The 23,462-nt window shown below is 39.5% G+C and overlaps 1 pseudogene; it reads right to left on the bottom strand.

Annotated features, from left to right (window-relative positions):
* Nucleotides 1-17,992: 17,992 nt before the first annotated feature.
* Nucleotides 17,993-18,719, bottom strand: LOC123786767 (bifunctional methylenetetrahydrofolate dehydrogenase/cyclohydrolase, mitochondrial pseudogene; annotated as a pseudogene).
* Between the last annotated feature and the right edge of the window lie 4,743 nt (nucleotides 18,720-23,462).

The following is a 23,462-nucleotide window of genomic DNA, read 5'->3' as shown; positions in this document are numbered from 1 at the left end:
ACACCCTGAGCCGAAGGCAGACGCTTAACCACTGTGCCACCCAGGCGCCCCCGATCTCTCTGTTCTGAAACAGAGGTTTGGATATGGTCACTGCTGCTCTGATTCTCAGAAGAGACATGGAAGGCCACCAGGGAAATCTGCCAGAGAACAAAAGCCCCCAAAACCCGGTTCTCACTGAGCCCATCCCCCCCCAGTAAGGGGCAGGTCGACTCTGCCCAAACAGGGTTGCCTGAGTATCAGTGCTGCAGGCCCCTCTCCAAAAATCCAGGCTGAAAGAACAAGAAGTCCACATCCCTAAGGTCCCTATAAAAAAAGTACATCTTGCTTGGGTCTTGTTCAATAATTTGGACTCTGTATATCCCTGCAACCACACCTCATCAGAGTGACAAGGAGGAGGAACCCCCCAACAAAGGAAAGAAAAAAGACTGTTGCCTCTGCCACAGAACTAATGGATATGGATATAACCAGGATGTCAGAAATGGATTTCAGAGTAACAATTATCTAGATGTTGTATAGACTTGAGTAAAATATTAACAAAAATATAGAATCTCTAATGGCTGAAGTGAGAATGAATCTGGAGGAAATTAAAAATGCTATGAATGAAATGCAGTCTAAACTGGATGCTCTTAGACTGCTAGGGTAAATGAGGCAGAAGAATGAATACAGAATTAGAGGATCAGATGATAGAAAAGAAGGAAAAAAAGAGGTAGCATGGGAAAAAAGAATCTAATTTCAAGAAAAAAAGCTACAAGAGATCACTGACTCAATGAAATGTTCCAATGTCACAATTGTTGGGATCCCAAGGGGGTGGAGAAAAAGAGAGGTCTAGAAGAGATATTTGAACAAACTGTAGCTGAGAACTTCCCTAATCCTTTCCTAAATACAGGAAGGAAACAAGCATTCATGTCCAGGAGGCAGAGAGGACCCCTCCAAGATCAATGAGAACAGACCAACACCATGACATATAATAGTACAATTCACAAATCTCAGATACAAGGAAACAATCTTGAAAGCGGCGAGGGGGAAGAGATTTCTTAGTCAGCAGGAGGAACATCAGAATAATGTCAGACCTGTCTACAGAGACCTGGCAAGCCAGAAAGGGCTGAGAAGACATATTCAGAGCACTAAGTGAGAAGAACGTGCAGCCAAAGATACTGTATTCAGCAAGGCTGTCATTCAGAATGGATGGAGAGATAAGGAGCTTCCAAGACTGGCAGAAACTGAAAGAATATGTGGCCATCAAGCCAGCCCTACGAGAAATATTAAAGGGGGTTCTATAATAGTAGAAAGACCCCAAGAGTGATTCAGAACAGAAATTTACAGAGACAATCTATAGAAACAAGGACTTCACAGGCAACATGATGACATTAAAATCTTATCTCTCAATAATCACTCTCAATGTGAATGGACTAAATGTTCCCATAAAATGCCACAGGGTTGCAGATTGGATAAAAAGACATGATCCATCCATATGTTGTCTATAAGAGACTCACTTTGAACCTAATATACATAGAAACTGAGAGTGAAGGGATGGAGAACAATTTTTCATGCCAATGGACTCAAAAGAAAGCTGGGGTAGCAATTCTTATATCAGACAAATTAGATTTTAAGCTAAAGACTGGAGTTAGAGATACAGAAGGGCACTATATTGTTCTTAAAGGGTGTATCCAGTAAGAGGATCTAACAATTATAAATATCTATGCCCCTAACAGGGGACCAGTCAACTACATAAGCCAACTGTTAACCAGAATAAAGAGACATATAGATAATAATACGTTAATAGTGGGGGACCTCAACACTCCACTCTCAGCAATAAACAGACCATCTAAGCAGAAAATCAGCAAGGAAACAAGACCTTTGAATGACACACTGGACTAGATGGACCTCATAGATATATAAAGAACATTCCACCCTAAAACGACAGAATACTCATTCTTTTTGAAAGCACATGGAACTTTCTCCAGAATAGACCATATACTGGGTCACAAAACAGGTCTCAACCAATACCAAAAGACTGAGATTGTTCCCTGCATATTCTCAGATCACAATGTTTTGAAACTAGAAATCAATCACAAGAAAAAATTTGGAAGAAACTCAAACACTTGGAAACTAAGGGCCATCCTGCTTAAGAATGATTGGGTAAACCAGGAAATTAAAGAAGAACTTAAGCAATTTACGGACACCAGTGAGAACGAAAACACATCGGTCCAAAACCTATGGAACACTGCAAAGGCAATCCTAAGGGGAAAATACATAGCTATCCAAGTCTTACTCAAAAGAATAGAGAAATCTAAAATGCAGTCTTTATACTCATACCTTAAACAGCTGGAGATGGAACAAAAGAACAGACCTAAGCCAGGCATGAAAAGACAATTGATTAAAATTAGAGCAGAGATCAATGAATTATAAACCAGAAATACAGTAGAGCAGTTCAACAAAACTAGAAGCTGGTTCTTTGAAAGAACTAATAAGATCCATAAGCCACTGGCCAGACTTATTCAAAAGAATAGAGAAAGGACCCAAATTAATAACATTATGAATGAAAGGGGAGACATCATGACTAACACCAAGGAAATAGAAAAAATCATTAGAAAGTATTATCAATGACTATATGCCAATAAATTAAGCAACCTAGAAGAAATGGATGCCTTCCTGGAAACGTATAAATTATCAACTGAAACAGGAAGAGATTGACAACTTAAATAGGCCTATATGCAGTAAAGAGATTGAAGCAGTGATCAAAAACATCAAAAAAAAAAAAAAATGAAAGTCCAGGGCCTGATGGATTCTCTGGGGGAATTCTACTGATCATTCAAAGAAGAAATAATACCTATTCTCCTGAAGCTGTTTCAAAAAACAGAAACAGAAGGAAAACTTCCCAACTTGTTCTATGAGGCCAGCATTACCTTGATTCCTAAACCAGGCAAAGACCCCATCAAAAAGAATAATTACACACTGATATCCCTGATGAATATGGACGCCAAAATTCTCAACAAGATCCTTGCTAATAGAATCCAACATTAAAAGGATTATCCATCATGACCAAGTGGGATTCATCCCTGGGATGCAAGGGTGGCTCAAAAGTCACAAATCTATCAGTGTGATAGATCATATCAACAAGAAAAGAGTCAAGAACCATATAACCCTCTCAATAGATGCAGAAAAAGCATTTGACAAAATACAGCATCCTTTCCTGATTAAAACCCTTCAGAGTGTAGGGATAGAGGGTACATTGCTCAATCTCATAAAAACCATCTATGAAAAGCCTACAGCGAATATCATTCTCAATGGGGAAAAACTGAAAGCCTTTCCCTTAAGATCAGGAACACGAAGGATGCCCACTCTCGCCATTATTATTCAACGTAGTACTAGAAGTCCTTGCAACAGCAATCAGACAACAAAAAGGGATAAAAGGTATCCAAATCTGCAAAGAAGAAGTCAAACTGTCTCTCTTCGCAGATGACATGATCCTCTATATGGAAAACCCAAAAGAATCCACCCCCAAACTACTAGAACTTATAGAGCAATTCAATAATGTGGCGGGATACAAAATCAATGCTCAGAAATCAGTTGCATTTCTATACATAAACAATGAGACTGAAGAAAGAGAAATTAGGGAATCCATCCCATTTACAATAGCACCAAAAATCATACGCTATCTCAGAATTAACTTAACCAGAGACGTAAAGGACCTATATTCTAGAAACTACAAATCACTTTTGAAAGTCATTGAGGCAGACACAAAAAGATGGAATAATATTCCATGCTCATGGATCGGAAGAATTAACATAGTTAAAATGTCCATGCTACCCAGAGCAATCTACCCTTTCAATGCCATCCTGATCAAAATACCAATGATATTTTTCAAAGAACTGGAACAAACAGCCCTTAAATTTGTGTGGAACCAGAAAAGACACCGAATTGCCAAGGAATGTTGAAAGGGAGAAACTAAGCTGGGGGCATCACGTTGCCAGATTTCAAGCTATACTACAAAGCTGTGATCACCAAGACAGCATGGTACTGGCACAAAAACAGACATATAGATCAATGGAACAGAATAGAGAACCCAGAAATGTTACCTCGGCTCTTTGGGCAACTAATCTTTGACAAAACAGGAAAAAACATCCAGTGGAAAAAAGACAGTCTCTTCAATGAATGGTGCTGAGAAAATTGGAGAGCTACATGCAAAACAATGAAACTTGACCACTCTCTCACACCATACACAAAGATAAACTCTAAATGGATGATTGACCTCGATGTGAGATAAAAAGCTTCTGCATAGTAAAGAAACAGTCAACAAACCAAAGAGGCAATGCACAGAATGGGAGAAGATATTTGCAGATGACACTACAGATAAAAGACTGGTATCAAGATCTATAAAGAACTTCTCAAACTCAATACCCAAGAAACAAATAATCAAATAAAAAAATGGGCAGAAGATATGAACAGACACTTTGCCAATGAAGACACACAAATGGCTAACAGACACATGAAGAAGTGTTCAAAATCATTAGCCATCAGGGAAATTCAAATCAAAACCACATTGAGATTCTATCTTACACCAGTTAGAATGGCAAAAATTGACAAGGCAAGAAACAACAAATGTTGGAGAGAATGTGGAGAAAGGGGTACCCTCTTACACTGCTGGTGGGAATGCAAGTTTGTACAGCCACTTTGGAAAACAGTGTGGAGGTTCCTCAAAAAGCTAAAAATAGAGCTACCTACGACCCAGCAATTGCACTACTGGGTATTTACCCCAAAGATACAGATGTAGTGAAAAGAAGGGCCATATGCACCCCAATGTTCATAGCAGCATTGTCCACAATAGCCAAACCGTGGAAGGAGCTAACATGCCCTTCAACAGATGACTGGATTAAGAAGATGTGGTCCATATATACAATGGCATATTACTCAGTCATCAGAAAGAATGATTTCCCAACATTTGCATCAACATGAATGGGAATGGAGGAGATTAGGCTAAGTGAAATAAGTCAAGCAGAGAAAGACAATTTTCATATGGTTTCACTCATTTGTGGAACATAAGGAATAGCAGGGAGATCGTTAGAAGGAAGGGAAAATGAAGGAGGGGGAGAAACAGAGGGGGAGAAGAACCATGAGAGACTATGGACTCTAGGAAACAAACTGAGGGTTTTAGAGGGGAGGGGGTGGGGGCTGGGCTAGCTCAGTGAAGGGTATTAAGGAGGGCAGGTATTGCATGGGGCACTGGTTGTTATACGCAAATAATGAATCGTGGAACACTACATCAAAAACTAATGATGTACTGTATGGTGACGAACATAATAATAAAAAAATCTGCTGGTAAATGCCTAGAAGTGTCATTGTTGGATTACATAAGACTATGTCTAGCTTTATAAAAAACTACCAATATTTCTTCCAAAATTTTCATTCCTACTGGAAATGAATGAGAGTTCCTGTTCCTGTTCCTCACCAGTAATTGGTATAGATTCATGGGGTTTTAAAATTTTGTTTATTGTACTTTTTTAGCTGTAAAATATCCATTTGCTTCTTCTTTATACCTTCTTTTTCTTTTCTGAGACTTACGCTATTTTCATTTGTTTTTCTTCCCCTCTTGATCTTCTCTGACTGCACCGCATCATGGGAGTTGGGATGCTTCATCACAGCTTAGTGAGGGTTCATGCTCACCACGTCTAGGCTCTGCACTCAGCCTTTGCTGCCAGAGGTAGAGATGGGGGCTGGAATGAGCGGCTATCATCTAAAAGTTTTTGTCTTGTTAGGCCGCCCAGTTCCTGATCCTTAGGCTAAAGAGATCAGGCTTTTCTAGGTGCTTTTTGTCTGTCTGTGCCCATTGGAATTTTCATGTTGCTACCTTCTCCAGCACCAGTCTGGGATATATAAGGCAAATAAAACCAGAGAAACTCAGCATCATGTTGTTTATTGGGTCCAGGTTTTCCTGCTTGGTTTGCATTCTTCTCTACACCTTTCAGTGTCTGCTTTTGTTAGATTTATATATACAACGTCCAGGTTTTTTAGCTATACTTAATGAGAGGAATAAGAATAAGTATGTTTACTCCATCTTTCTGAAAGAGAAAGTCTTCAAAATGGATTTTTAAGAACTGAATTTGTACCCAAAGTCTTACTGATTTCTACCATTAATTATAATTATTTATGTGCAGATTCTTTGCAAATTTTTATGTAGTAAATTATACTAATTGTTTTTCTAATAATAGATCAACCCTACATTATGGTTATAAACCCATATCATCTTTCATCTAAAATAGTTTGTGTAACATTTGAATTATTTACTCCTTCAATATGTGCTAGAGCTTGCTGGTAAAATCTTGTATGGCTGGTGTTTTTATTATGAGAAGATTGTAAAGTAGTATTTCAATTTCTTTAATGCTAACAATACTATCAGGTTTTTATTTCCTGTTGAATCACTTTTGATTATAAGAATTTCTAATATTTCACCACATAAACCCTACAAAAAATCAAAATTGTAAATGTTTGTACCATTTTCAGTTGTGCTCAGAGGCAAATGGACACTTAACTTAGATGGCAGATATTTGTATCATCTGTTTAGCTTACTTCCTTTATAAAGATGTGGTTCTGTATCTTGTAACAACTATGGCCATATTTGAATTACCTCAGGAAATAATTAGATATTTGCTTGTGTGGCTAGTATTCTTAGAATAAATATCTGAATATTTTGCTCAGAATTATTTTTATTTCCCAGAAGTAAGAAAAAACAATACTGTAGATTTTTTTGGTTGAGATCTACCATAGCATCAAATAAGGCATCTTCCTTAGATCTTAAGGTGGCTATAGAAATTTGAGGATTTATTTAATTAATTCTTATAACATTTACAAGATTTCTCCCAGGCAGGCAGGTCTCTATGGAGGCTTCATCTTTCCTTAAGAAGTAGAAATATTATTTCTTTAAAGACTTGCTTATAGGAAGAAACCAATCAACCGACTCACTTCTTTCTTCTTTCTGCTATGAATTTTCTGGTGGATGACAATTGTCATTTATTCTACTTCATCTCACCTGCAGATCCCCTATCTCCAACTTGTGTAAGTACATTTGGTGACATTTTTACCGGGAGAATTTCTCATTATTGCTCCATAAAGTGGCCCACTCTATTTTGGTAAAATCTTGACCTTTGAACCCCTGGGATTATTTTTATCATCATCATCATCATCAATCATCATCATCATCATCATCATCATCAATCATCACTACTACTTTAAAAGAAAGTAGCATACAACTAATAATAATAAAAAAAGATTTTATTTTTTTATTTTTATTTTTTAAATTTTTTATTTTTATTTTTTTTGATGTAAAGTTCGATGATTCATTAGTTGCATATAACACCCAGTGCACCATGCAATATGTGCCCTCCTTACTACCCATCACCAGTCTATCCCATTCCCCCACCTCCCTCTCCTCTGAAGCCCTCAGTTTGTTTCTCAGAGAAGGTAGCATAGCTTTGAATCTTCCTAGACAGAGATATCCAGAGATTTTAAGTGCATCTGATTGACTGGTAGTAATTGTATTGGTGGCATATATGTTTTGTATTTTTCATCTTTTCTCTAGAGTTTAGAATTCAGTCACAAGTAAGTATTAGTTGTCTTTAAAAAGATAGTTTTGTCCCAACTTTCCAGAGACAAATATGTAGATTATTTTAGATGGTGGATTTAGAAGATCTCTCTGTAACTCTCACTGTAGCTTCTCAGCAACATACACTCCCTACCAGTTTCCTTAATGGCATCTTTGTCTTTTTTTTTTTTTTTTTAAGAATCTGGGGACTTACTCTTTGAGGAAAATGGAAGATCATGTCAATATGTGTTGCCAATTCCACTTGAAGAAGCCCAAGGGAAAAGGATAAAGTGAAAGGAATTCCAACAGAAACTCACTTGATAAATATTCTCTGACATCAGCATGCACTGAGATTCATGTAAGCTGAGAGCAGGCTTCAGGGATCTCATTAAAATGAATTTACCATGATGAAATATTTTTCTGTCCTTCTGTGAAATAATTACTTTCTTACTGGAAGTAATTGATTATGAGCACTTTGCTCTGCAAGCCAACTGGGGTAAATCTAAATTGAGATTAAGTGATTATGTCCTGCTTATATATCCCATTTCACTTCAATTGTCCAGCTCCTGAAAGAAAATACACCTATACTCCTAAACCACTTATGGAAACAAAATTATACATGCAAAATAATCCAGTTGCTGAAAAATTAAGGAGTTATCTTTGCATGATAGCTCTTCTCTACTGAGTGTAGAATGGTTTTCATCTTACTTCAGGAAGTTAAGGGTTATCTCCCTTTTATATTCAACGTCTATAATCTAGAAATGAAGCTAGAAATGAGTTCTAATTGTGCTTTTGTTCCAAGAAAATTTTACTACAGCAGAAAAGTTTTAGTTCTCAATAATATAATTTTCTTTTTATTTCAGTGGTTCCTAAGGTTTCGGAATTTTTTTGAGATTTTTATCAGTTGGACTGCTTCCTTAGAAAAATGCACATATATACACAAAATTTTGTCTAGTATGGTTTGATAATTGCTATGGACTCATGGCTCCTGGTTGCTGTGTAATTCCTATTCTCCTCCTTTCCCAATGGGAGGGAGTTTTTATTGCAACTATGCACATTGGATATGTTAATGGGGAAGATAGCTTTTTAGGTCATATGTTCATAGGTCACTGGGCCTTGAGAAGCCACATTTGGACCTGATCATGAGGATATCACCCAGAGTTCCTAGACTTCAAGCAGAATGAAGTAACAAGGTGAGTCCTCAGGGTTGATCTCCTATGGGGAAGGACTGAGGGTATTCTCTGTATTGAAAGGGTAGGTGTGGATATTGGATAGCCAAAGGTAGACTGTGGTAGACTGCTGTTTGCTTACCCATATCCACTCATCCCTTTTATATTACATTGTGTTTCTCTTTGTTAGATATTCCAGTTTTTCCTATGATGCCCTTCACATTGGGAAGTTATACATTATCCTATATTTAATAAGCCAAGAGTGGCCATGTGATGTGCTTTAGTCATTGAAATGAGGACAGAATTAATGTGTGCCATTTCTAGACAGATTCCTTTGTAGCTAGTACCGGGATTGCTTCTTTTATTCTTTCTATAATATTGGACATATATCAGATGGTGGTGCTCCATTGGCCTCTGTTCTGGAGGGAAGATGACATGGGAGCAGAGTAGCAGCTGGACCTGGATGAACATGTGACCATTACTGAAAGCCACTAGGATTTTGGGTCATTTGTTGCTGCAGCAAAACTTAGTTTGTTATGACTAATACATTCTTCCTCTTTGATATCAAAGTCCATATATTTCCAATTTTCTCACTATGCTCTGTGCTCTGGGATGCTGATCTCTATGGACTGTATCCCCCAGGCTTCCTTTTTTTCTGGCTTTGGTTGTGTTCAACTGATGGGAGGCGTCAGTAGTATATTGGAGAGGGGAGGAAAGAAAGCTGAGTATTTAACCCTTGGCTTCTTCCTTGCCAGGCTGTAGGTTAGAGATGTCTGTGTTCCTCTACCTAAGACCTCAGTGATCTCTTTCCCCTCGGACCCAGAGGTAATGGCCTTCTGCTGTCGTTATGTGTCTGGTCAAATCTTATTATTTACCTTTATTAAGCTCTTCTTAGTTATCCCCAAACCTTGGTAAAATGGGCATTGTTGCAGGGTGGATGAAATAAGTGAGAAAGAGCAGATTAAGCCACCAACACTCCCAGGAAGGACATTCAGAACATAACCCCTTTTGGGGCACTGGATGGATCAGTTGGTTAAGCATCTGCCTTCACCTTAGGTCATGATCCTGGGGTCCTGGGATCGAGTCCCGCATCTGGCTCCCTTGTCTGGGGGAGTCTGCCTCTCCCCCCTCCCTCTGCTGTGCTCTCTCTGTCAAATAAACAAAATCTTTAAAAAAAGGAACATAACCCCTTTCAGTGGGAAGGCAGGGGCCTCAGTAGCATTGTCTTTGTGCATTAAGGACAACACAATATATTTATTATATCTGCTGAGGATATTAGATACAGCAATGAAATATTTGCAAACAAATATTTGGCCTGAATTTGCAGTCATTCTCATGGTCTACTGAGTCCTGAAAAAGGGCCATTATCCCAAATTCTCAGGAAAGGAAACTGCCAATTTGGGAACTTAATGACTCACAACAAGGCCACCTAGAATACCAGCATACAGGCACTGTTTATAGCTGTGGTAAGCAGAATTTCTGGAATGCCATCTCCCCTCCCCCCAAGCTGTCCCACCCTGCTCCCCAGAACCTGTGAATGTGATGAGATATCACTCCCTTGATTGCCTTATGTTAAATGGCACAGTTGACCTTAAGTTAAGGAGATTAACTGGATTACCTGGGTGGGTCCAGTATACTTGGAGTAACCCTTAAAAGCAGAGAGCTTTCTTTGGCTGGTGGCAGAAGAAATCAGACAGATTTGAAGCATACGGGGGATTTGATGCACTGTTGCTGTCACTGCCTGGAGAATGTTTCGTCATCTCATTGTGTATAGTCAACTGACCTTGTGACTAGCAAATCTACACAAATTAGGGAAAATGCAGGAAGTTGGAGGCTATCTTTTTGGCTTAAAGCAGCTTGAAGGAAATGATGGCTGCTGTCCTTTAGGATTATGGAATCTCTATCATGGAATGTATTACTGGAATGTACTTGTATTGCTTGTGGTCCTTAGTCTCCCACGTGGAGCTGTGCTGGTGTGCCATGCTGTGTGGCAGCAACCTTGTGCTGTCACTCTCTGTCCAGTCTGTCTTTCTCTCAAGCCTTGCACTTTTCATCTAACATTATGGCACCAGAGTGTGTCCTAGCCCAGCCCACAGATCACTGGCTGCAGGGTCTTGGGCCAGACTCTGCAGCCTGCTCTGAGCTCCTGAGTTAACAGACCTGGGACAAGCCTGGATTGGCATTTTCACAAATTACCCCATGAGGCTCTGTACTGTGAGGTTTGAAAGCAACTGGCCTAGAAGGAGTATCTTGAAAAAATATTCTTAAGGGCACATCTGTGTTACTACAGTCTATGGCACCCTGCTTTTGTTCAAAAGTTGACTTGAGTAAATCATACTCTTAGAAATTGTAGCTTATCCTGAATCTTTGATTTGGACAGGGGACTCGTCTCCCCATGAGCTCTGATGTCAGTCGAGCTCTGAGCTACTTTACTCAGCTGATTAGAGAAAGTTCCTGGGTTAACATAAAGATGCGAACCACCTTGGCATAGAGACTAACTCTGCTCCACATGGGAAGAGCCTAGGTCCTTATTTCAGCCAATGTCTCATGCTTGGTCACAACAGAGAGTGAGGGATTACCGTCAATACTAGCAAGATCGTCCAGAAGTTCATGTTCTGCAGAGAATGGTTGAGCAGGTTGGAATCTGGAACTTAATGTTTCTAACCATTTTGGCTCAATAGAAATTTAAATTGTTTATGCATGTGGCCTATTTTGGCAATTTGTGCCATGTCAAAGGTCTGAAATGCAACTGCTCATTTGGAGTCATTTATTTGAATTCTTGTGTGTTTTCTGGTTGATGGCAGGTCTTTTAAAGATGGTATAATTAAAAAGCTGCACATACACACAAGGAGACCTTGGATGGCATGGCTCATGCATTTGAGGAATTAAAAAATTACAATAAAAATAAACAGAAGTATATCCATATCAACTATATCAATGAGATTTGAAACAAAGTTATTTGCATACTTGTTGAAAGAACATTTGATCTGTTCCCTGTGAGGAGGAAGGCAGTCATGCATTAAGGACAATTACAAAACAGAAATGAACCGCAGCGCTTTGGCTTGATCTACCCAAATCAGTTTACAGTAATAAAACATTTTCTTTACTTTTGAAAAAATGATGAAAGCCATGCCAGCTCTAGAATACTATGATTTGGCTAATCTCTCTCAACTCTCTTGACTATTATTGAGAAGAAAGGCTTTTTGTCTTGAAATACACTTTTTCTTACATTAAGCCCTGATAACTCACAAACATCAGTGAAAGAACAAAAGGACATTACAAAGAAGCTGTCTTGGAGGAAAATTGATGGAGATGTGGTAATTTCACAGTGCCAAAGGTCACTGTGCCAAAGGTCCCTGAGCCCCTCCACTGTGGAGGGCAGCAGCCTCTGAGGGAGCCTGGTCTGGTTAACATGGCAATTAAGCCACCTATCCCAGCCAGGCTTTTCTAGTTGAGGAGAAAAGGGTTTGAAGCTGCAGGGAAGTTGATAGAGCCTGGAAACCATTAGTGAACTTCTAGTAAGACTTGGAAATATATTTATATCTTGAAAAATTTTGTATTCACCAAAATTCTTTCAAAATGATGTGGCTGAGCATCCGTAATTGGACATAGGGAAATCAGTTCCTGGGGATATATGGGATTGAGGAAGAAGGTATGTAATGAGAAATAGGGAAAGGATGGACCATCCAATAAGGGCCTTTGGGAGGACTGCCTACCTGATGGGGAAATAATTAGAGTCTTGCCTTTCACCAAACACAAAAGTAAATTCTAGATGAAATATATTTCTAAAATGGAAAGGTGCTAAAAGAAAACTTATAGAGGGATCTTTCCATAACCTTGGGGTTATGAAGAGTTTACTAAGCAACACACAAATTCTGAACACCATCAAGGAATTGATTGACAGATCCAACCAACAAAAACAAAACTCTCAAACCACTTCTGATTAGTGAAAGACATGATAAACAAAGTTAAAACAAGAGCCAAAGATCAGAAGAAAATATTTGCTGCACATAGAACAGCATGAGTTATAGTCATAATAAAGAGTTCACACAAATCAATAAGAAAAAAGCAAATGACAGAAGGAGGGATAAAGTCCCAGAAAAACAACAACAACAATGACCAGTAAGTACTGAAAAGATGCTCAACCTCCCTAGTAATCAGGGGAGCAAAAACTAAAACATCAGCAAGTTGCCATATTTTACTGGTTAGATTGGCAAAAGTTAAGAAGATAGAGATCATATCTGGAGTTGGTGAGGGACACAAGGAAACGTGAACTCATATCCTGTGGTGCATATTATTGCAACAATTTTGATTGTATTTTTGCGATAGCCAAGGTCTAGAAAAATTAAAAATGCACATTTTGACCAGCAATTCCATTTTTGGAATATGGCTTACATGAATACTTGCATATGGACACAAGATAAATAAAAAACACAAAATTTTTATTTATATTTTTATATACTATATGTTTTATATCTATATTTATATATTAATATATATTTATATAATATATGTTATATATTATATATATTTATATAAATAGATATATATTTATATTTATATTAAATTTAAAAAAATTTAAATATACCCTGCATTGCTACACAGTGAAAATTGGAATCAACCTGAATGTTCACTGGGTGTTATAAGCAAATAATGAATCATGGAACACTACATCAGAAACTAAGGATATACTGTATGGTGACTAACATAACATAATAAAAAATTATTAAGAAAAATGAAAAAAAGGAAAAAACAAACAAACAAAACATCCCTGAATATTCATTAGTGGGGGACTGGTAAACAATTTTTTGGTGCCTATATATATATATATATATATATATATATATATATAATGAAATATGTTGAGGAATTGAAAATGTAAGTTAGATATATAGATACAGACAGAAAATTCTCCAATATATATTCACTGACATTCTTTTTTTTTTTAAGATTTTATTTATTTATTTCACAGAGATAGACAGCCAGCGAGGAAGGGAACACAAGCAGGGGGAGTGGGAGAGGAAGAAGCAGGGTCCTAGAGGAGGAGCCTGATGCGGGGCTCGATACCATAACGCCAGGATCACGCCCTGAGCCAAAGGCAGACGCTTAACAACTGCGCCACCCAGGCGCCCCTCAGTGAAATTCTTTTTATCTCAAAAACAGTACCAAAAAAATCTGTAATACAAAAGGATCTAGCAGATAGTAGGCACTCAATGACTATTTAATGAATGAAACATATGTAAATGTATAGGAAAACTTCTGGAAGGACATGAGGCAAAGTGTGCAGAGCAGTCACCTATAGGGAAGGCAGAGGGATTTGGGATTTGGGAAAGAAGCAAAGGTGCACTTACATATCATACTGCATATGTCTTTCTATTGTTTGCATGTTTATTTCAAGATAGTTTTAAAGAAGTTGTGCCAAAGGGAGTGATTTCACTTCCATCTATACGGTGAAGATGGGTGCTTAGGTATGGAAATATTAGGTTGTCTTTTTGATGGCTTTGTTGTTGTTATTATTATAATACTTAAGTAGTATTTAGTGGCATAAAAATGAATTAATTACGTAGATATAATACTCAGTACAAATAAAGTAACTTGTGAAACAAATCTCAAAAATATTTGTCAGTGGTGGGGTGACAGAGGGGCTGTTGACTGGAAAGGGCCTGGGGTTGTCTTCTGGGATGCTGGACATTTTTCACCATTTGACTATTGGTCCCATAGTGTACAAATAAGTATAATTTTTTATAATAATTTTTTATTATGTTATGTTAGTCATCATACAGTATATCCTTAGTTTTTGATTTAATATTCCATGATTCATTATTTGTGTATAACACTCAGTGCACAGTGCAATATGTGCCCTCCTTAATACCCATCACCGGCCTATCCCAGTCCCCCATCCCCCTCCCCTCTGAAGCCCTCAGTTTGTTTCCCAGAATCCATAGTCTCTCATGGTTCATTCCCCCTTCTGTTTACCCCCCCTTCATTCTTCCCTTCCTTCTCCTACTGATCTCCCTGCTATTTCTTATGTTCCATAAATGAGTGAAACCATACGATAATTGTCTTTCTCTGCTTGACTTATTTCACTTAGCATAATCTCCTAGAGTCCTGTCCATGTTGCTGCAAATGTTGGGTAATCGTTCTTTCTGATGGCTGAGTAATATTCCACTGTATATATGCACCACATCTTCTTAATCCAGTCATCTGTTGAAGGGCATCTCGGCTTCTTCCACAATTTAGCTATTGTGGACAATGCTGCTATGAACATTGGGGTGCATATGGCCCTTCTCTTCACTACATCGGTATCTTTGGGGTAAATACCCAGTAGTGCAATTGTTGGACCATAGGGTAGCTCAATTTTTAGCTTTTTAAGGGACCTCCACACGGTTCCAAAGTGGCTGTACCAACTTGCATTCCCACCAACAATGTAAGAGGGATCCCCTTTCTCCACATCCTCTCCAACATTTGTTGTTTCCTGCCTTGTCAATTTTTGCCATTCTAAGGTGGTATCTCAATGTGGTTTTGATTTGAATTTCCCTGATGGCTAATGATTTTGAACATTTTTTCATGTGTCTGTTAGCCATTTGTATGTCTTCATTGGAAAAGTTCTTATCTTCTGCCCATTTTTTGGTTTGATTATTGTTTGTCACGTTTTGAGTTTGAGAAGTTCTTTGTAGATCTTGGATACCAGTCTTTTATCTGTAGTGTCATTTGCAAATATCTTCTCCCGTTCTGTGGGCTGTCTCTTGGTTTTTTTGACTGTTCCCTTGGCTGTGCAGAAGCTTTTGATCTTGATGAAGTCCCACAAGTTCATTGTATCTTTTGTATCTCTTGCCTTTGGAGATGTGTCATGAAAAAAGTTGCTGTGGCCAATGTCAAAGAGGTTGAAGCCTATGTTCTCCTCTACGATTTTGATGGATTCCTGTCTCACATCGAGGTCTTTCATCCATTTGGGGTTTATCTGTGTGTATGGTGTGAGAGAGTGGTCAAGTTTCATTCTTTTGCATGGAACTGTCCAATTTTCCCAGCACCATTTATTGAAGAGACTGTCTTTTTTCCACTGGAAGTTTTTTCCTGCTTTGTCAAAGATTAGTTGCCCTTGGGCCGAGGGTCTATTTCTGGGTTCTCTATTCTGTTCCATTGGTCTATGTGTCTGTTTTTGTGCCAGTACCATGCTGTCTTGGTGATCACAGCTTTGTAGTATAGCTTGAAATCTGGCAATGTGATGCCCCCAGCTTTGTTTTTCCTTTTCAACAATTCCTTGGCGATTCGGGGCCTTTTCTGTTTCCACACAAATTTAAGGGCTATTTGTTCCAGTTGTTTGAAAAATGTCATTGGTATTTTGATTGGGATGGCATTGAAAGTGTAGATTGCTCTGGGTAGCATGGCCATTTTAACTATGTTAATTCTTGTGGTCCATGAGCATGGAATACTTTTCCATCTTTTTGTGTCTTCTTCGATGTCTTTCAAGAGTGATTTGTAATTTCTAGAGTATAGATCCTTTACGTCTCTGGTTAAGTTAATTCCGAGATAACGTATGATTTTTTGATGTTATTGTACATGTAATGGATTCCCTAATTTCTCTTTCTTCAGTCTCATTGTTCGTGTATAGAAATGCAACTGATTTCTGAGCATTGATTTTGTATCCTGCCACATTACTGAATTGTTCTATAAGTTCTAGTAATTTGGGGGTGGAGTCTTTTGTGTTTTCCATATAGAGTATCATGTCATCTGCGAAGAGAGACAGTTTGACCTCTTCTTTGCCGATTTGGATACCTTTTATCCCTTTTTGTTGTCTGATTGCTGTTGCAAGGACTTCTAGTACTATGTTGAGTAATGATGGCAAGAGTGGACATCCTTGTCGTGTTCCTGATTTTAAGAGAAAGGCTTTCAGCTTTTCCCCATTGAGAATGATATTGGCTTTAGGCTTTTCATAGATGGTTTTTATGAAATTGAGGTATATGTACCCTCTATCCCTACACTCTGAAGGGTTTTAATCAGGAAAGGATGCTGTATTTTGTCAAATGCTTTTTCTGCATCAATTGAGAGGATCATATGGTTCTTGAGTCTTTTCTTTTGTTGATATGATCTATCACACTGATCGATTTGTGAGTGTTGAACCACCCTTGCATCCCAGGGATGAATCCCACTTGGTTGTGGTGGATAATCCTTTTAATGTTGGATCCTATTAGCCAGGATCTTGTTGAGAATTTTGGCATCCATATTCATCAGGGATATCGGTCTGTAATTCTCCTTTTTGATAGGGTCTTTGTCTGGTCAAAAATCCTTTTAACCAGAAGTCTGATTAAATTCAATATTAACTCAAGTTCTCAAAAACCCATTTGGAAAAGCCAACAGGTACATCAGAGAAAAAGCAAGTAACTGCTCATAAGTCTTTGGTGGAAAAGTAAGTTGCATAGTTATACAAGCTCCCCTAATGATTGTCCAGCTCAAATTTTGTGTTTCAAAAATAGGTTTCAATATAATACAAGGAAACCATACAGACATCCTCAGCAGTGCAAAGATGTAACAATGAAGTTTAAGGGTAGAGGAGAGTCTAAATATGATGATATACACAAATAATCTATAAAATAAAATAAGCCCTTCAATCCTAGGAAAAAAAGGGGGAAACCTCACAAATGTAAAACTCATAGAACAAGGACTAACAGCAAGTGGAACTATCCTAAATATTTCCCCATTGACTAACTAAAACACCGAAAGACAGCCCAGGACACCATTAACAGGTAGTTTTCACATACCAAATTTATGTGAATTAGAGGAATTTTTTTCTACTCAATTACAATTTCTTCCTTTTTACCTTTTCCCTACTTTTCTCTAGCAACATTTTCCCTTTAGTTTGACCAGTTGAACTCAAAAGGTCTGGAACCTAAAGTGCGTACCAACTCTTACTGGACGAGCACTTGGAAAATGCAACTCTAGAAAAGGCAAATTTTAACTGGAGTGACTTGACAAAGTTAAGCAGTTGTTCTCAATGGGACAATGTCCTCCATGTTAGTCACTAGGTTAATGGCTTCTCTTGGCTGAATCACATGACCCACCATGATACTGGCATGCTCTGTGGTGACGTACTAAAGAGCTATGTGCACAAACACCCACCTATTTAAGCTTTCAATAAAACAAAGCATCGTTTTAAACCATTTCAGTGAAATAAATAAGAAACATTGCATTTCTATTGGCCTACTTTGCCTCTTGAGGTGGCTTGGAGTGTTGTTCATGACAGAAGTCACTGCAGATAATTAGTCGCTACTCCACACTCCTTAGGCTTCAATACTACCCACTCTTCAAGACTCAGCACCTTTTTTGCAGCAATAGTGGTATTATTCATTAACATTGTCACTGTCATGGGACCAACACCCCCACAGACTGGAGTGATATACTGGCTTTCTTTCTGATTCTTTCAAAATCCACATCTCCAACCAGCTTGGCTTTAGCCATGATGGGATCTCGAACTCTTTTTATTTCCACATTGATGAGTGCAGCTCCCTCCTTATTCATATCTGCTGTGATCAGATAGGGAATGCCTGCAGCAGAGACCACAATGTCTGCAAGAACTGTATGTTTCTTCAGTTGCTCTTTGGGAGTGTATTGATGAGATATTGTAACAGTGGCATTGCCTCCAGAGTGTTCATGTGTCACATCTGTGTGTAGTAGCACTGCAATGGGCATTCCAACATTTTTTGACCTCCTGGCCACAACCACATTCTTCCCTAGAGTTGGGATGCTGGTTCACTTAATTATTTCCCAGACAGACACCCATGGGACCGCTGGTAACACATTCGCTTTACATTAATTATATAAAGTCATCAACATGGCTTTTTGTCTGGAGAAACACCATTGTAGATCTTTCTCTCATCAATGTGCTCTGGAAGAGGCAGCTGAACAAGAAGGCCATCTACATTATTATCATCATTTTTTAAATTATGTTCAGTTAGCCAAAATACAGTATACATCATTAGTTTTTGATGTAGTGTTCAGTGATTCACAGCAAGTTCTATGCAAGCAAACAATAGGCCAGGGGTTGAGAATTTGAGGCTGCAGGTAGCCTTCAAAAACTTTTCCACAGAGAGATGAAAACAAAATTCTTATTGGGGTGGTAGGAAGGGGGACGTGAAAGATTATATACAATTTCTATCAGTCAGGGTTCGATCAAAGAAGCAGCCCCACTACCCATGATGTGGAATAAAAGAATCATTGTAAGGAGTGCTTTGTGCAACTGTGGGAGAAGCTGGAAGCAAAGGGCTAGGAGGATGGGAGAAAAGTCACTACTCAGGGTTTGCTCCTGGGAGTAGTAGAGAAGTCTCGGTGGCCCTGTCTCTGGGTTTAGTTGTAGGCCAGTAGTCAGCAGAAGTCCTACATCCATAAAAACTTCCACCTTCCTGCCCCTTCACTGGACTGTTTTCTAATCATCCCTTGAAATTCCGTTCAGACATGGCCTCCCCAAGAGCCCTTCAGGACCCTCCCTGCATACCTCGTCTGGCTCTGTTGATCATTTCTATGTGCTTCCATGACCTCAGTGCTAACCTCTGTCACAGCACCTCTTCTGTGGGCATTCCCTGGTAGAGCTCCTGGCAGTTAGTAAGTGCCCCCAAATGTTTGTACAGTTGACTTGAACTCTGTTTCTTCTGAGATCCTGAACTCCTTGAGGGGAAGAATTGTGCTCCTTCCATAAATATTTGCTGACTCAATACAAGGAAGGACAGATGAATGGATAAATGAACAGGACCAGCAGTCTGAACAAAGTCTGAGGGTTCTGAATTTTGTGTGTCCTGTATTTGTTATCTACCCCTTCTTTTACTTATGCTAAATGACCTCCTCGGTGTTCACAGTGCGTCCCTCTGCCCAGGCATTCTGGAAATTGGTGAATATGTTCACATTTGGCTCATATTACCCTTTGTGATATTACATATTTTAATCATTTGTGCTATGTCATCATTTCCCCCAAATTATTCTCATATGAAAGTCCCTCCCAACACTTTAATTGACCTCTTTGGGGTAGTTCCAGTTTTGATATGCCTTTCTTAATGTGTAGTAATATAAAATGGTATGGCATTAGAGATGCAAATGTATGATAATGTTATGCAAGCTTGAGATTTTGCTACAGATAAATCATGGGGAGGCTTGCCAAAGGAGTAACCTGTATGTCAATCATGCTGAATATATATATATTTAACTAAGGCAACCTGCTTAATGCCCTTCTAACCCTGCAGGGAGCAGAGGTGCATCCTCAGGCCCCTTAAATAGAAATAACTTCTCTTCTCATCCAAGAGTCCCTGATGGTTGCTTTTTGCACCCAGAGCGTTCTGATGTCATGGAGGAAACAAAGGCCTCTTCTGTGATCCTGAGGTGCCAGTTTGGCTGGGCAAAGACAAAGGGACATTTTAAATAAAGTCTCCAGACATTTACTTAGCCTCAAAATTACTTCTCCAAATTTGCACATTGTGCAACAGTGCAGATCTTCAAATGTATTTCTGTAACTGGCTCCAATATGCCTTATGTTGTAACTTTTCTTTTTGTCATGGGGAGGGAATAGGGAAGGGATTAGTTGTCTTTTTTTCCCCTTCCAGAGAACTGCCAAAATAATTTTGACTCTCCCAGATGAAGTAAGTTTTAAAATTGTGGTTCTCCTGAGGTTTGTTTGGAAGAAGACACAGCAATTCTGAGAAACCGATGATGGGGGCTGCCAAGATGCTCCGTTTCCCTGGCTGCGGCTTCTGTTTCCTTGCACCGAGGTCAGCATGAGAACAAAACCACGGTCTTCGAAGGTTGGAGAGGCTTGTTCAAATACTTGTCCTTGCCCACCTAAAAGCTTCCTTCCTCGCATAGCACCATCGCTTTAATCCCAGAGTTTAGAATTTGCTGTGGAGTTTGGATTCTTGCTTCCTCTTGCTCTTTCCCAGGTTGAGCCATTCCTCCTGGCTGGCTTATACCTGGGAAAATTGGGATGCACACTTGGCTCAGGCTATTTTTGAGGTGTGCAGTTTCCAGGAAATTGGAGACTGCCATCCCATATCATTCCATCTCTCCACCCTGGGGTTTGAGATAGAATAGGAAGGGTTGGGGCAAAGGGCTGAATAAGAATTATTCAGGAGTTATATAAGAACCTAGAATTTCAGAACTGCAAGATCCTTTTAGACAGAGTTGCAGAGAAGAAGGAGCAGAATTAACTGAATCAGGCTGACCTGGGGGGCATGGCTCAGTTTGACCAGAGAGGGCTGACACCTGCACTGGCTGACACACTACACAGCCTTGGGGAGATTGGTAAAGCAGCAATTTCTTGCAATGGAATTTTAGTGATGTACAGAAAAGAGGAGTGAGGTACAAACACCGTGTTCCACTTTCCTAAGGATGGCTTTACCAGAACAACATGGTACAAATATTTAGCCTCTGAATCTCACTTTAGTTGCGTGGAAAATGGGGTTGTTGGGGTGGGGGGGATGAGATCATATGTTGAACAAATCCTGATATGTAGCAGGTGGCTATAGTGAGTGCATGTGTTATTATCACCCGTTAATATAGTCCTTTTATTTGAAAGATAAGTAAACCAAAGCCCAAAAATTTTAGGTGATTTGCCCAACAACGCACAGCATTTAATGGCAGAACTCACCAACAGACCAATTTCTCCTTACCTTCAGAGGAGTACTTTTTCCCATTTCACTACTCTGCAATCCAAATCTTTTAGATAAATCCTCATGAAAAAGTAAAATGAAATGTTTTGATTAAAAGTTTTTCATGATTGTCTTTTTGACGTCAAAATACTTTTTTTTAAAGATTTTATTTATTTATTCGACAGAGAGAGAGACAGCCAGCAAGAGAGGGAACACAAGCAGGGGGAGTGGGAGAGGAAGAAGCAGGCTCATAGCAGAGGAGCCTGATGTGGGGCTCGATCCCGGAACGCCGGGATCACGCCCTGAGCCGAAGGCAGACGCTTAACCACTGTGCCACCCAGGCGCCCCTGACGTCAAAATACTTTTAATGTGAAAATGGAAGATTTCATGGGTGAGCTTTCTGTAGGCTGGAGGCAGAGGGAGGGCCTTCCTGCCTGCCTGGGTTCCCACATCGTCTGGGCACTTTCCCTGTGAAACCATTTGTGAACATTGCCCTATGCAAGCCCCTTAAGTTTGGTGCTGGAAACAAAGCATGAAAATTGCTGTCCCTGTCCCCAAGTTGTTCATTGCTTCCCGGGGAAGAAATTAGGAAGTAAATCATTGATATATAGCTTAGTGAACTCTGTGATTGATGTTAACCCAGAGGAGGGCCACTTAATCAAGGTGAGTGTGTTTGGGGTCGCTGGGAGCCATCAGCCCTGTACTGACCCTGGAAGGCTGGGGAAAAGTTGGGCAGGTAAAGATAGGGTGTGATTTGGGTAGAGGAGAGGGAGAGTTGTGGAGGCAGAGGGGAGAGACCAAGGGATGTGCCAGGTAGAGCTAGTGGCCAGAAGGGTGTGAGGTGTGTTGAGGAGTATGGATGGAACCTTAGAGATGGAGGATTTTCACTGGTGCGTATGTATTTGTGACAACGATTTGCATTTTGTTTATTTATTTATTTATTTGAGAGAGTGCACATTTTAATTAATTAATTAATTAATTTTTAAAGTTTATTTATTTATTAGAGAGAGCACCAAAGAGAGAGAGAATGAGTTGGGGGGAGGGGCAGGGGGAGAGGGAGAAGCAGACTCTCTGCTGAGCAGGGAGCCCAACGTGTGGTCTACCCAGGACCCCAAGATCATGACCTGAGCCAAAGCCAGACACTTAATCTACCGAGCCACCCAGGTGCCCCAACAATTTGCATTTTAGAAAGATCACAGGCTCCTATTGAGAGGCTAGATGGGCAGAGAGAAGCAGTGGAACTGGGGGATCTGAAACTTATTGGGCCTCCAAAATAGAGGCGATTGGGGGGGAAGAAGAGAGGAGACACTCTGGCAGGCTTTGCTTGGGCTCCTGTGTGGTGAGAGGTTAGATAGAGGAGGAGGGGTCAGGTGACCCTCAGATTGGTGGCTCAGGCTCCGAGGCTCAGTGCTGACCCTCACGGAGACACAGAAGTCCGGGTGGCTACATGGCCTCACTTTCAGGAGTTCAGGCTCCAAGCTGGCATTGCCCTGAAATTAATAGCCTTCTATTGACTAGATGATGGAATGTGCTTGTGAACAAAGGAGCTTGAGGCTGTTCCTTGCTTCCCCATTGGCATACAATGTTTGAGATGCCCCATGAATACAGAATCTCAGTGGACCACTCAAAGTGAGGACACGACAAGCACATTACATCTATGACCCATGGCCCCAGAGGCTACACTTGCTGATCAAATCAGAGCTTGCTGAGAAAACAGAAAGAAGGTAATGAGGTGCCAGGAAACACAAATGACCAAGAAACTCTATCATACCCTTGCTCGTGCTCTTCCCTGTATTTGCTGAAAGAAAGACAAAGTCCTTACTCATCAGTAAGCCAAAGGTAGAGGGTTGGTAGAATGTGCACATATCAAGAAGCACAATTAAAAGCAGTTCAGTTTGTTTTGTGTAGTGTTGCCACAGTTTTGGTAAGAATAAAATACACGTGTCATACAAGTTACAAAATGCAAATTGTGTAATTTCTGTGATTCTACATGAGTTAAATGCTCCTATATTTGCATTTAAAGCTGGCATTTCATAACATAAAGATGAGCAGTAAAAATCATTTTAATGACAAAAAAATTGTGCTTTT

Source organism: Ursus americanus, chromosome 9 (assembly GCF_024610735.1).
Source record: "Ursus americanus isolate L20-20 chromosome 9, mUrsAme1.1.p, whole genome shotgun sequence".
Taxonomy (NCBI): Eukaryota; Metazoa; Chordata; class Mammalia; order Carnivora; family Ursidae; genus Ursus; species Ursus americanus.
The sequence above is the reverse complement of the archived record's forward strand: the minus strand, read 5'-3'. Positions and strand labels throughout refer to the sequence as shown.